At 28.0% G+C, this 16,649-nt stretch overlaps 1 pseudogene; it reads right to left on the reverse strand.

Annotated features, from left to right (window-relative positions):
* The window catches only part of LOC142329867 (putative aminopeptidase NPEPL1), a 292,983-nt pseudogene that overhangs the window by 23,940 nt on the left and 252,394 nt on the right, over window positions 1-16,649 (reverse strand).

Raw genomic sequence — 16,649 nt, forward strand, 5'->3', positions numbered from 1 at the left:
AATCCAAAAACAATTTGAATTTTGGACTTTTTCTTAATTGTACTAATAAGTTCTCATTGAAAGCTTTTCAACTATATATCATAAGTGGTACTTATTTTCACTGGTTCCAGAGTTATGGCCAAATAAAATTTGAATTAATGAAATATTTGGATCTTACAATGGGAAGGCACATCGGTTCGAATCCGACTTCATCTCCATTTTTTCATTTAAATATATTAATTTATTACTAATAATTATTAACCTTCGACTGTATAAAAAAATTACAATAAATAATAATTCAATAATAACAATTAAAAAAATATCACAAGTTATTAATGAAATAAAATTTTATGTACTTTTCATTTTTAAAAAACGTGTAATGTAGTTTAATAGGCGTACAAGGAAGTTATGTGGTGTCCACATCAGATTTTTTATCTCAAGCTTTTCAAGCAATCTTGTTAAAGATTTGCGTGAAAATACTTTGAATATCAGAAAGAATAGGATGTGAATCATTACTACATAAAAATCCAACACAAAAGAAATGAAGACAAATAAAATAGATTTTAATTTTTTTTTACTAAACAATGTAAATTCTCGTAAAATCCTCAATTTATGTTACCTGATAGAAATTTTACTATGAAAGAACCTACAGAATTTACTCCACAAATCAAACTGTACATGGCTTAATCACATCTACATATAAAAAACACAAACGAAATCAAAAATTTATTTTCAAATCTGTTAAATTTTTTAAATGCATAAGTTTAATATTTCAAAGAATTATAAAATTTCGAAGTCGAGATAGCTGATTTCGAAGTCGAGAGTTCTAAGGTCCAAATCCTGGTAAAGCCAATACCTTTCATACGAATATGAATACTACATCATGAATACCGGTGTTCTTTAGTGGTTGGGTTTCAATCAACCGTACATCTTAGGTCGACCTGAGACTGTACAAGACTACACTTCATTTACATTCATACATATCATCCTCTGAAGTAATACCTTACCGTGGTTAGACAGAAAATAGGAAGTTATTTTTAGTTGAGGGTTAACGCTTTACAAGATTTCTGGGTTTTGACCAGGAATCGAACACATACATTTTTAGACAATGTAATTTTTAGTGATGAGTCAACGTTTCACATCAGTGGCAATGAACACCAATAACTTCTAAATATGGGGTAGAAAAAACCCTCATGAAACTTTGCAGCAGATTCGTGACAGCCCTAAGGTCATTTTTTTGTGTCCTAAGCAAAAAAAGACTGTTCTTTTTCCACGAGGCAACCATAAATGGTATCATTTATCTGGACATGTTTTTAATTTCTCAGTTAGACGAGTATGAATCACCCTGGTAATTCTGATAGAATAAAGAAAATAAAAGGCCCGTGTCTTATAGTTTGATTATAACAAAACCTGTAACTTACTAAAATATGCTAAATTTTTTATGAAAAATAGTTTTGATCTATCCAAAATCCCAGTTTTTTCTTAAAATTAATAATATATTACCTTCTTTTATGTATAATTTTTATGAATAAAAATTATTGAAAATATTGATTTTTATTGATAAATAATTCCTTTTTTTAAATATTACTGAATCACTCTATATAACAATACAAATCATGACCAATCACGAAAATTAAATTAACGTAAAAAGAATCATAGACAAATACCAATCAAATAAAAATTCAAACGACCACCAGTGTATAATATCCACAATAAGACGTCTTGTATGAGGAGGCAGTTGCTACTTTAAATAAGTCTTAACTAATATATGGACTAAAAAATGAAAACATTACCTTACTTATTAAAAAAGACACACAAACAATTATAAAATATAACTTGAAATAGTAAAAAGAAATTTATTAAATCAAATTTAAAACTTAATACTACATCTTTCCCGACATTTTTTACTGTAAATTAGTCTTTTTTTGTAAAAAAAGTATTTATTTATAAATAACTTTATTTTAAATGTTCAACAATAAAAAATTTAATATAAAGAAATGTATTTTTTGTACCTGTAACTTAAAAATATGTTAGGCTATTTGAATTAAAAAATCATAACTTTTACATAAAAAAAAGAAAATAATTAACTTTGTACAGGAAATAATAATAGTAATAACAATAATAATAATATGCGTATCTTTTATATAGTCATTGAATCTCGTTCAACATTTACTCAAAGCTGCAGGCAAAAGACAAGTTTTCCCTTTGATGCCCCTTTACAATGCCTTTAGGCCTCTGATAGAATTATAACTTGTCCCTCACTTCAATCAAAGGGCCTTCTCCCTTATTCATCATCGTCGTCGTCTTCTTCTTCTTCTTCTTCTTCTTCTACTTCTTCCCTACTTACTTATCTTACATGGAATACATGTAAACTCTGTCATCTTTATCATAATTATTCATCCAGTAAGGGTTGTACTTACGCACCATCAAATATATTTTATTTTATTATACGCGTACATGTTCCAACATACAGAGTCTCATAATCGATGAGTCGTAACATTTACTAAATTCTTTAATTTAAATATTTTTAGCGCTTAAATGTTTTAACTTATTTTATCAAATATTAATATTTGAGATATTACAACTCATTTATCGTTGTACGGCAAGTTATTATGCAAAATAATAATGAAAACGGTATATATATATATATATATATATATATATATATATATATATATATATATATATATATATATATATATATGTATACCCTAAAGAGATGCAGTAGTTTATTTTATTTCCAGACACTATTGTACTTAGAAATTTAGGTCAAGATTTAGTCATTCGATTATACAATATTCTTACATGAAAATTTGCAACGGAAATAAAAATAACAAGGGAAAAATGTGGTTACGTTTTCTCTCGCATCTTTTCATTTATTTCTAACTAGGCCGAGTAGTTTCTTTTTCCCTCTACCTTCTATCCTTTTTCAATTCCTTCATGAATATCATACGTACTTCTCCTTTATCTCTTCCACTATTCTTTGAAAGTTTTTTTACCTCCTTCGGGATTCTGTACTCTTTCCTTGATAACAATAATATCTTCAATTTTATCAAATGTTTTTATCAATCCTTAGAAATGTAAAACCGTCTCCAAATTAAAACCAGTATATAATATTCACAATCTAAATTTAACTTTAAATTTAGTAAGCTTTGTAAAGAAAATAGAAATAACTTTTAAAAAATAGAATAACTTTTAAAAATAGAATAACTAAAAAAATAGAATTATTATTTTTTTTTGTTTTCTTTAATTCCTCTTTTTGAAATCGAGAAAAAATTAGAAAGGACTACAACTTACTAATCTATTATCAAATGCTCAGTTCTATAAGCATAAATTATATATATCCTTTAATACCAATGTTTAAAAAAAAAATTGAATAATATAAATTCTTACTTTTAAGGACGTCTTGAAGAAGGTTTTTTTAGATTTCCTAAGTCTATTTCACTTAATATTGTTTTGTTTTTTTTTTTTAATAAATTGGCCAACCAAAACAACGCCCTTAAGAAAAAATTTATTTGCCAAAAGAAAGACAAAAGTCAAGAAACCAATATCTGAATAAACTATTAAAAAAATCCAGATTAACTATTGACGAGCTTAAATTAAGGTTTTCTGAAATCCAAGTGTATATATATATATATATATATATATATATATATATATATATATGTTATTTTTTCCTCGAAGTTTTCAAATAGTTTCCTTAAATTTTGGTGTGAAAATAATTTTTGTTTTAACAAATTACTTCAAAATATATAAAAATTACATTATAATAATCCAATACTAAGTAATGATGACAAACAGTAAAAACGTTCTTAAATATTCTAAGTCAATATATAATTTTTAGTTTAAAAAAGAATCCTCCACTGATGTAATCATACCCGTCAGGAAAATTTTACATGCAATCTTAGGAAACAATTTGTAAAAACGATTATTTAAAACTTTCCCGGCTACGCCGATGAGGCCATACAGTACCTAGCAAAACATATGCGCCTTCATCTCAAAGTCTGCAATTCATCATTAAAAATCATCATTCATTCATCAGTAAGAAAATAAAAATCTTATTTTTTCTTATTTTCTTAATAAACTTTTAAATATAAGTAACAAAAAAATTTCTGATTTTTTTTTTTTTAATTTAGGCTCTCCCCCCACCGTAAAAATGGGAATTTGTATTGATTATAATGATTACCAAAATGGATTTAACCATAAAAATTTTCGAATTACGAATAAAAAAAAAATTCGGGGACTCCTTTACTCTGTGGAAGTAATATAATAAATAAATATATATATATTTTTTTTAATAAAAAAAGTGATTTTTAACAAACAAAAAATAAAATAAATTAAAAATAAATAATTGTTTAAAACTGTTGAAAAATTCAAGTGTATAACTTTTATGATAGTAATGAAAAAAATCGCTTCTTTTTTTATCTATTTAATGAGATGTTCGGACATATCGACTTCTATGATTCATTTAGCCCTAATGGAAATTTGTAGCGTATAAAATATGCCACGCCTGACCGGGATTCGAACCGAGAACTTCCGGGTGAAAGACTAAGATGCTACCACTCGCGCCACGAAGTTATTTGTGACATAGAGTATATTATAGAGATCAAAACTAATTAAATTTTAATTGTCCTTCAAGGCGTACATTAAGATTTACGGGACTGTCAAGAGATGAGGTTGCAGTTTTAATAGATCAGGAATGGCAGAATGCATGGGCTTGCTCAAACGTGGGGGATTGGACCAGAAGACTAATCCCTAACATAAGAGATTGGAAAGGTAAAAGAAGGGGCAACGTAGACTTCTATGTTACACAATTATTGACGGGTCATGGCTCCTTTGGTCAGTACTTAAATAAAATTGGAAAAAAGGCTACACCGCAGTGTGATTACTGCCAAGAGATAGACAACGCTGAACATACTATTTTTGTTTGTCCCAGATGGGCGCGCAACAGAAGTGAGATCTCTGCAAACAGGCTAACACCGGATATTTTAATCAACTGGCTGGTGTTCAGTGATGTAAACTGGAATTGGTTTAGAAGGTTCACGGGTGAAGTTCTCCGATCTAAGGAAGAAGCTAGAAGACGGGGAATGTAGTAGGGATGGGAGGACAGTCCCTCCGTGAAGGGCCCGTATGCCGAGGTATTCGGGTTCCTGAGAAAGGAAGGAATTCCTGGGGAGAAGTTGGGTAAAAGAAAGACTGAGTCCCGGCCGGCGGTGTCGGCCCTGCGGGTGCCCTGGCACTCGGTGGGGTCGGTGCCGCCGGTTTGAGGCGTGGCGTAAAGACCGAGACCCGGTTCCCTGCTGAGGGGGGGGGCGGCGTAGCCAGACCTCATATCTGAGGCGGGGAATTTGAGGCAGGCAAACTAAGAAGTAAAGATCCGAGACCGGGGAGGCTAACCTGCCGTGCCGGGCGTACTACCGGTGCGCGGGGGACGCCTCCTTAGAGTAAATGTGTAAATGGACACTCTCCCCGACTGAGTTATACTTAATTGGATATCCGGTTGAGGGAGAAGGGATAAAAAAAAAAATTGTCCTTCAAATGATGAAGAAAGATTTAAAAAATATTTATTTAATACTAAAAATTAAAAGCTAAAATTAATAATAAAATTAAAATTAAAAAATAAAACGGAATATTATATTTTTTTAGTGGTGAGGAGAATTTTTTTTTAATTTTCAAAAACAAAATCTGATGTGGACACCATATGACTTCCTTGTACAACTGTTAAATTACGTATACACATTTTTTGCTGCACTTCATTTAAACTTATTTCATTTGAAAATGAGATACGATTCTCCAGTTCTTTAATAAAGTGGACAGTTAGACAATTGGATTGTAGTAGACACCTGCATCATATTTTTTTTTTTTTTTTTTTTGCTGTCCGTATCAGCATTTTGTATTGGTTTATATATTAATTTATTTTCACGTAAGAGAAGTAGTTATCTGGTGTAAGTGAGAACGTGGCGAATCCGTAACCATACACCGAACGGTTCGAATTCGACTTTTTCTAGATATATTTTTTTAATTAAATATATTGATTTAATAATAGTTATTAACCTCTGTAAAAATTTTTGAATTAAAATGAAAAGACATCAAATTGTATTTCACTAATAACTTCTGATTTTTTTCATATTTAAACATTTTTTTTCACAATAAAAAAAATATTGTTATTATTGAATTATTTATTGTAATTTTTTTTACAATCAGAGGTTAATAATTATAAATAAATCAACAATTTTAAATTTAAAAAAAGATAAAAAAAAAGGGGGGAGATGAAGTCTGATTCGAACCGCCTTCCTTGGGAGACGCCTTCCCCTAAGGGGGAGACTTCAAATAGCCTTCCCTTATAAGATCCAAATATTTTATTAATTAAAATTTCATCTGGCTATAACTCTGGAACCAATTAGAGTAAGAACCACTTACGATATACCGTTGAAAAGCTCTCAATGAGGGCTTATTACTGCAGTTAAGAGAAAGTTCGAAATCCATTTTGTTTTGGATTTTGGGCTTTTTTGGACACTTTTGGTTCAATCGATTGCGATCAAACGAGGAGGTGCACAACTAGATGTTATAACAGTCCTAAATCTAAAATTTTAACATACAACGCTAATCGTTTTTGAGTTATGCGAGATACATACGTACGTACGTACAGACGTCGCGCTGAAACTAGTCAAAATGGATTCAGGGATGATCAAAATGGTTATTTCCGTTGAAATCTGAAAACCGAAATTTTTCGCGATATCAATACTTTCAATTACAATTACGATTACGATTACAGTTACTTCGTACAAGGAAGTAAAAAAACAATTCAAAAAAAAATGTATAAATAAGCTAAGCTGAACAAATTTGCTTAAATTTAACAACTCCTCCAATAAAGATTATAACAATAACGTAATTTTTTTTTTTTTTAAATTTGGTGTTTAAAACCCAGGTATTATAATTTTGAAACATTGTAGATACCTTTTGATATCCTATATGATGAATAAAATAGCCAGAAAGATGTTTATAAATATTAAAACTGAAGTAAGATAGAATAAAAGAACAAAAATATATTTTTTAATTTTAAGAGATAAGGAGTTGATCTTTTGAAAAACATTTTTTTTTCTTAATGCAGAAGGTAGAAAATCTGTTTTAATAAAGTTTTTCTCTAAAATTTCTCTCAAGAAAATCGGAATTGTTTTTTTGCGATATCCTCAGCGCTTACGAATTTTGAAAAAAAATTAATATGATAAGTGATCCATCTATAGAAATATTTTTGCCAAATTTGAAGAAATTCAGTTCTATCAATCCTGAGATACAAAGCCAATAACAAAGCACTCATACACTCATATGCACATTCATATATAATTTTTTTGGTGTAGATGTACTAGTTTGACCCTAAAACCTAAAGCTTTGCAAAAAACCTGATACCCCATTTTTGACATGATCTCTATTCTTTCCCCTTAAATACAGCTATTCTAGCTATATTCTCCAGGAAAATAAAATTAAAATCAACGAAAATAAAACTCAAACAGCTGATAAAAACTATTTTGTCATAAAATCGCCATCCTCTTCAAATTACTAAAATTAAACTTGCACACAAATGATTCTACGAAAGTATTTTTGAAAAGTTGTTTTTATTTATAAACTCATCTACTACTTCATTCTTCACAGTGTAACATTTATTTAAATCCAGTTTACTAAATAATAAAAAATATGCATACACATATCCTATATACAATTAGTTATCTTCCCGAATCCAGATTCTATAGAATCTAGAGGCCTAATAGGCCTCTATTATATAGCTATTTGTTAGGTCTTTATATTTTTTGTTTATTTATAAATTTCTTAATTAAGTGATAACTGACCAATCGAATGTCAATACGCTTAGACCATTCAACACTTCTCATTTTGTAATCAGTTATGGAACGGGACGGAACTCAACAATCGGAATGTATACAAATTTTACCAATTAACGTTACATGTTTGACCGATCGTGAATCGGAAAGCTATTAATGCTACCACGTATATTAATTCTGTATATATCACTTCTATTAGAGCAGGTACAAATATTGCTCCCTAAAAACAATTGATCACACACGTATTAGCAAAAATATTCAATTAGGTAACTTTTGTAAACTTAGTGTTATAGATTTTTATTTGCAAATTGTGATACGAAAAAACCTTTCGTACAGAATAAACTTTCTTTAACAGCCGATAATTGGTGAAAAGTGAACAGATCTTAATTATTGTTCACTTTTATAAAAGCCAACATTTACGGTGAATCCCAATAACGAGAACAACAGTCTGTCACCCCTATCCATGATCAATTTATTTAACTATCAAAAAATATTTATACGACATATGATTCTAAAAAAAATAAAATTCCAGAAAATTAGAAATTTTCTACATAGTAATTATTACATAACTCTTAATAATTTTAAAAGCAACATAAATTTAGAAAATAAACGTTCTTCAATGAATCAGTCAGAACGGTACTACGGTTGTTGAATTTTAAGCTAATTTTAAGAAAAATTAATTTATTCTTAAATTTTAAGCTAAACTATAACTGTTAGAGGTAATATTGAACATGTTGTTACCAGCTCGCAACTACAAGTGTAGTTTGAATGTATTTTCAAAAGTTATTTTGACGTTTAATATATCTATATGTTTTAAAAATGCGAAAATATGTTTTTTCTTTACGTGAAATTTCATTGATTACATTGACTATTCGTTAAATGTACAAACATGTCACTTTTTTAGTATATCCTACTTTATGTTTTCGACGCATACAAATGTACAACGTAAGACGTAAAATATACTACATCAACCGTAACAATTTAATTTAAATAAGATTAATAATTAATGAAATCCACCTTACCACCAGCATATTGATATGAATTCAAGATTTTTCGGCTTACTTGAAAGCCATCAACAGGCTTTTAGCTGTGAAAAGATTACAGTTAAAATGTAAAACAGTCATGACAGTCCGGTCTTACCAGTATACTCCAAATTTAATTTATAAAAATATATATATTTATATATAGACTGCCCGTGTACGAAAACAGCGATAAAGAGAAAAAAGATACTAGCAATCACTATTTAAAAATGCATGCATATATGATTGAAAACTTGTTTCTTGCAAACCAGTGAATAATAAGGCAAAAACAGAGCCAGGATAAACGATTGTAATAATCATCCAAAATGGATAAACATTAATTGATAACGATGTACATTCATCCAATTGTATCACAGATTCAAACCGCCAACAAGGAACCCTTCCAAATAATCGCTGCCGATTCGTTCAGAAAAAAAAATATCACGCTCAATTCTAATCCTCAGATTACCGTATATTTTTAACTTATCAAAGGTTAATAACAGTTAACCAATCGGTAAACGGCATATTTACACCAATCACAGAACAGAAAGCAACTCACCAGTTGAAACACAATAAATTTCAACCAATCATAAATCAACATTTTGTAATGAGTTAAAACAAGGATAGGAACACATCACTTCAAATATACATAATTTTTACCAATCGCAATACGTAACTCGTTTGACCAATCGTGAATCATAACGCTTTTAACACCACGTCAAAACCAATCAGAAACCATTCTATTAATTCAATCATAACGACTTGTAAATGAAAACTGTTGGTCACGATAAACCAAAATACGAATTATCTTGATTTTTAGTACATTAAAGTTTTCGTTGAAGTCAATAATGGATTTAGTTGGCCCTTAATTCATACTTCAATACTATTATAATTTCTTATATCTAGCAAGAAATAAATTTAATACATAAAAGGATCTAACTCTACCCTGGGCTTTTGAACTTTTAAATAGTTACAAGGAAAAAATACTTTGTTGTTTGTTGTGAAACGTTAATGTATTAGCAGTTTGATTTTTACTTATGGTTTTCTAGTTGTTCCAGGAACAGAATATCTCAGGCTTTTCAGCGTGGTTAAAATTTTTCATCTTACTACATTTACCAATTGAGAAAAAAAATCAAACGAGGAATTTGAGACAGAATTTATGATGAGTATAAAACAAATTTCCGTGGTTGAAAATTATTTAGACAAACTTAACACTAACTCTCATTCTTAATTTTGCGATAGATAAAGCCAGAAATAATCTTTAAAAACATAGTTAAAATTGATTTGATTTTAGAACTTTACTCTTTTCCCGAATAACATGATATAGGTTTACAAAAAAATCTTTCTTAATAAGAGGTAAGAAGAAAATAAAATCCGAAAAGAGGTGATCCAACAAAATATGAAAAGGGAAAGCTCAAAACATGAATGACGGCTAACTGGATGAGACCTGTATAAAAATAGAATGAATGAAGGTGGGTAGTCATTAAAAGAGAATTATTTCTTCCCAAGCTAAGGTTACAAGATGTCTGGAGTAAACAAAAAAATCTGGCTTCAACCTGTGAAAATTTAATAACTAATAAATAAATTATGATTTTTCTGTGAACAGAGGTAAACAATTTTTATTTTATTATTATGGAAAATATTAATTTTCTATGCATAAAGTAATATAAAAAATAACATTTTCTTAAATGTAATCATGAAATAAATAAACCAACAAGTATGCATTTTTAATGGTTAAATTTCTAATAATTTCACAAATATTTCCAAAAGAATTAATAAAATATCTTAAAAGATTATTTAATTGTATAACTTCAAAGATATTTATTCAGAACTATTAGAATTGACACTTTTAAATAATTTGGATAATAATTTAAATATTTATTATTTCTTTTTTGGAAAATACTACTGAAAGAAAAATATAAAAAATATAGCAAATAACAAGCAGAATTAAATACAAATTGTCAAGTGATGATGAAATTAATGCTTAAATAACAAAAACAAACAAAAAACTATACGATAGAATTCAATAAAAATATTTGTGATCTGAGATAAGAAGAAAGAAAAAAAGACTAAAAAAATATATTGATTGATACTGATGTCAAAAACCAGATGCAAAGCTGAATTGTATTTCGACAGTTTCAAGATGATTGAAAGAAATGAATATCACTCTAAAAAAGAAAATTACAGACTTTAAAAAGAAAAAAACATTGAATGAAAGCTGAAAAAGATAAAATAAATAAGCCAAATTTAATAAAATTAAGTGCAAACTCATTTTAACTTATTAAATTCGTCACTTGAATTACTATTACTACTTTCTGTCAGTTGTTATAAAAAAAAACTTTTTAGTTATTCTTTCTTAAAACTCAATGTTTTATGCCAGTCTCCCTTCCATAATATCATAAAGGTAATAAATTATTATATGCAAAAAAATAGTAATCATGGAAGAACAAAATACAAATAAAGCTATAAAAACAGAAATAAGAAAGTATAGTACATTTTTTTTTTTAAATGAAAGGTGAAAACCATAATGAAAATATAAAAATTAATTATAAAATCAAAGAATGACAAATTTTTATATCAGTTTGATTTGAAGAACATTAACAATGAAAGAGATGAGAAAAAGGTGTTAGCTTATTTTCTTAATTTTTAAAAAGAATAAACCTTTGCTTGATTCAGTTTTTTTTTTGTCCACTTGAGTTTACACAACATAATCTGTAAATAAAGTGATTTTATTCATGTAAAGAATGTCATAAATATTATCATTGTAGTTTTACATCATGTATTAAACAACTGAAAAATTTATTTTGTGTTTACACATGATTTTGCATGTATATTATAATCATGGCAATATAAGAGCAGTCAAAGTATTTTAACATGGTAATGAATCTCAAAAAATAACTGAAAAACTTTTAAAGTAAGATATCCCAATAGGTTTAATCACAGAAAAATTTCTAGAGAAATAGATTCAAATAATCAGATATTCCCATTTGATGGTGTTAAAATGAGAGGAAGTACTTAAAGTATGATTTTTTACTTCATTATATGAAGTAAAATAAGTATTGTGATTGCAAAAAATTTCAGTGTTCAGAATTCAACGGAAATATCCATTTTGACCATCCCTGAATCCATTTTGACTAGTTTCGGCATGACTTCTGTACGTACATACATATGTATCTTGCATAATTCAAAAACAATTAGCCATAATTTGTTGAAATTTTGGATTTAGAACTGTTGTAGCATCTAATTGTGCACCTCCTCTTTTGATTGCAATCAACTGAACCAAAAGTATCCAAAAAAGCTCAAAATTCAAAACATTTCGGTTTTGAACATTTTCTTAACTGCAGTAATAAGCCCTCATTTACTTTTAAAAAAATACTCACTGGAGTTTATACTGTATTGATTTACAATACATGTTCTAAAATTCCACAACTAACATCAATGCATCTTTTAACTCTTTCGTTATATTTTCTGCCGCTACCGTAATGATATCTTCGTGTTACTGTCATATAATTTCTACAAATTTCCATTAGCCAGAACAGTAGTAAAAGTGTCCCTATATCAATGTGATAAATTTCAAACAGAAATTCAAAGTACCCACCTCTTTATAATAGTCAAGAAATGGTATACAAAAATTTGAGATGAAGACTGATGTGTATGATTGCTTGGTTGGGACATAGAGAGCAATAAGCAATAACATGGGAGCCAAAATTATATTCTTTTCTTTAAAAGCATAATAAAGAAAAGCAAAGGTTATAATAAAGAAAAGCATCTAATCTTTCCACCTAAATATTAGAAATATTTGAAGTTTTAAATAGTAATTCAATTTTATCAATAAAATAATTTTCATGAATGTGATATTAATAGCACTAATATGCAATTATGGGGGACTAAAAATCTCTGTATCATTTCTACACATGATATTACTTATTTTTCACAGAAATACTAGTGTGTCCACCATTAAAATATAAAACAAACTAAAATGTGTGTACTGTGTATATAATTGGAGTAGCTACAAAATAACACAGTTAAGGTGTACAATTGTGTCGCATACTAAAAGAAACACAATAACCAACAAGTAGATAGACATACCAACTAAGCATCCTATTCTACATCAGTTGTAGAACAGTAACTTGTAGAGAACAAAATGTACAATGCCTTACTTGATCTACAATACAAAACTGGAAGAGATAAACATTATTCGCCGAGTGTGAACAATGTTTGTTATTAATAGGCTAAAGTTTAGCACACAGAGATTTACAAGGAATGTCCTATATTACTGTACAAGAAAGATGAAGGGATGAAGGAAGATATGAGATACAGAAAGAGAGAGATGAAGTAGAGAGCAATAGAAACAGAAAAAAGATAGAGTGGTAGAAGTAGAGAGACTGAAGGAATGAGGGTGTGTGTGTATATACAATGAATGGTAGCAGTTCTACTGTCTGTACAGGGACATAGACAATACTAGGGGCACTTTGAGTTCACGACTAAGAGAAAGGGAGTTTTCTCTTGGGAAGGATGTAAAGGAACTTTGCCAATACAACCCCTCTCACGTCCACCTACATCACACCCATACTTTTATCCAGCTTTCAACATTCATTCTACTTCATACTGCTCCAACACATGAAGAGTTCTTACAATAAAAGTAAGAAACTTATATTTTTTCAATTCAGGGGATATACATTTATAAATAATAAGTAAACATATTTTTTCTCGATAATTAATGAAAGAGTATGTATAACTAATCCAATTTTAATTCCCAATTAGTACCCATTTAAAAAAATATAATAAAAGGTTTTTTTGTAAAGATACGATTAAAAAATACAAAAAAATAGTCAAAATAAATAATTTTTATCCTAAATTAATATAATTAAAAATTCTTCATAATAATAATAATATATTTTAGTATAAGATTAGCATTAAACTTCATTTCCTTACTTCCTAATTCTACTACAACAGATGGAACATCCTCAACATCCTGAAAATTAAAGTCTATGAAGTAAGTATGAGATGCATTTAATAAATCAGTTCGTCTTGTTTTAGATCAACAACATTTTTTTTTGTTTTTTAACCTCTGAGACCATCGTTAGTAATTGCTTCAGAGGATGAGTTGAATGATTTGTGTAGCGTGTATGAAAATGCCATGCCTGACCAGGATTCAAACCTGGAACCTTTATATGAAAGACCAAGATACTACCACTCATCTTGGTCACCAAGATCACCAACATTAACCAACATTAGGTGCACTTTCATTGCATTCTTTTTCGTATAATAACGACTAATAACTACATTCAATGCTACTGAAGATTACAGAGATATATTTTTGAAAGATTCTACATTCCAAAACCACTATTATTTTAACATGATTTAAACCCTGCATATTTTTCCATACATACAAAACGATTCACACATATTGTACACACACACCCAGCATTGAATAAGATATGTGATCAAATCTTCAAGAAACAGAAAAAATCACTTACCTTCTAAAAATATGAAAAAGTGTTTTGAAAAGAAACTTTAAGATTATTATGTAGATTCCTCATTATTAGTAATAAAGGATAGATGGCTACAAATCTAGAAAGATCTTCTAGAAACAATCTTCTTCTAGCAATCGTCACTCATTTATTACAAGTGTACCTGGAAGCAGAGAATACAATATTGTTGATAAGAATAAGATTATTTTTGGCACTAACTAATCCTGCCTCGATCAGATATGATTTACAATTCCATTTTGCACTTTATTTTATTTTTCACTTTATTAACTCAGTCTCACTTTGGAGCTTAATTTATTAAATGCAGTATAAAATAAGTGAGGTTTACAATTTACAGAATTCTAATGATAATGAACCTAGTAATTTGTCTTACTATGTAGGCTTTCATTCAAATAGAATCAGTTCACAATTATGTTCACTATATATTAATTATTATTCAATTAAAAATAGATAGATATATTACAAAATAATTGCTATATTTTTGAATAATTTATTAAAAATGGTAACAGAATTATTTGATTCTTTCTCATTTGCCAAAAAGTTATGTTGCATAACTCAATGATAGTTATGTTGTCTGTTTTAACAGAACTGAATATTGCTATTTTTTAAGAATAAATGAAATATATATATATTGAGTATAAAAAGAATTTAAATAAATTGATATATAAATATATATATATATTGATAGAGAGATAGATAAATTACCTGTGTTCTTTTTCGATAATAGCCTTGATATGAATTTGACTACCTCCCCTGATATCAACCACCCTTTTCAAGAAGTAAATCATATTGCAAAAACGTTCTTTCACTCAATCTTAAATTATTACTTTTTTTAATTTTGTGTACATAGTAGAAGCATGGAAATAATAAAATTTATATAATAAATTATCTTATAATTAATTTTATCATTAAAACACTAAAATACATTTACATGACACCAAATGATGGTTTGTTTAAATAATAATTCAAAATAAAATTGTCTTTCAAAAAATAACAATTTAATAAAATTACAGCAGAATTTATCTCAGGTATATATATACATGACATAAAATTTTTGCTTTGAAAATTTGCAAATAGTTTTTATGGTTTATTTACACTGGTTAGATTTACATTAAATTTCCATCTTATAATAACAATAAAACAGAGAAAATTAAATGAGATAACACTATCATTTAAAATAAACAACAATGAATTATTATTACTTCATTTATAAGTGACTTACAACTCTAATGAAACATAACGGATTTTTGCACCTATATTTTCATGTGATGAAAATATCCTTAATAGCTGATTCAAGCCACTGCAATCTCAGTGCCTTATGATTTTCTTTCACACAAGTTTGTATGATATCAGTAGCTTACATTCCAGGAATTATCTTCTTCCATTCAAAAAATATAAAACTGTAGATAATATCGATGTGATTAATGTTTGAAATAAAAAAAAAACAACATGTTTGGTAGGAATTCATATAGTGGTACTCCAGTAAATTAACACAATTAGGATAAAAAGTAAAAGTATAACTGTTAAAAACTTATTAAAAATATAAAAAAAAAGTAAAGTTAATTATGGTGAAAAATAGAATGTTTTGGAAATGATTTAATTCATCACAACAAACTGAAGATGTACTACATAAATATGGTTAAAAAACTCTTAATGTGTAAAAAACGTCAAGCCTTATTATCTGGAAATTAATTTTAGTTAAATTTTCAAAAATATAAATTAAAAAATCTGCCTAACATTAATATCAATATTCACAGCCATCTTGACATGAAACATAAGTCACACTTCAAAAATTGACATCAGTGCTCAAGAACTCGATAATAACATTTTCATGGATTTTTATAATATCCAGAATCTCAGGACTGCCTGCTGAAGAAAAAGAAGTTAAAGATAAAAATGTGTTTTGAATCATCTCAGTTTATCTTGCACGAGTTTATACATGAGGAAGGATCAGTATAAAAATAAAGTAAGTAAGCAGAACATTAATATTCTCTAGAGTTCAACCACTCATTCAATTAGAAAATCATATTTTAGTAATATTAAAATACTTAATGTCCTTTACAGTAAGATTTAGATAAAAAATATGTTACTAGTGTTTCTGTATTAATTTAAAAAACTGATTAAATAAATGATTACAAAAAGTCATTTAAAAAGTGTTAATTTATTTTTTTTTAATTTTATTATTAGCAAAAAGTTTAATACTCTGTATAAATAATAATGAATTTAAATTTCACCAGTTGATTATTTAAAAAGGATTTAAACATTTAATACAATCATTTTAAATATTGTGTCCAGGTGCTGATAACACTTCATTGTGCTTCCAG

This window comes from Lycorma delicatula, chromosome 9 (genome assembly GCF_047948215.1).
Source record: "Lycorma delicatula isolate Av1 chromosome 9, ASM4794821v1, whole genome shotgun sequence".
Lineage (NCBI taxonomy): Eukaryota > Metazoa > Arthropoda > Insecta > Hemiptera > Fulgoridae > Lycorma > Lycorma delicatula.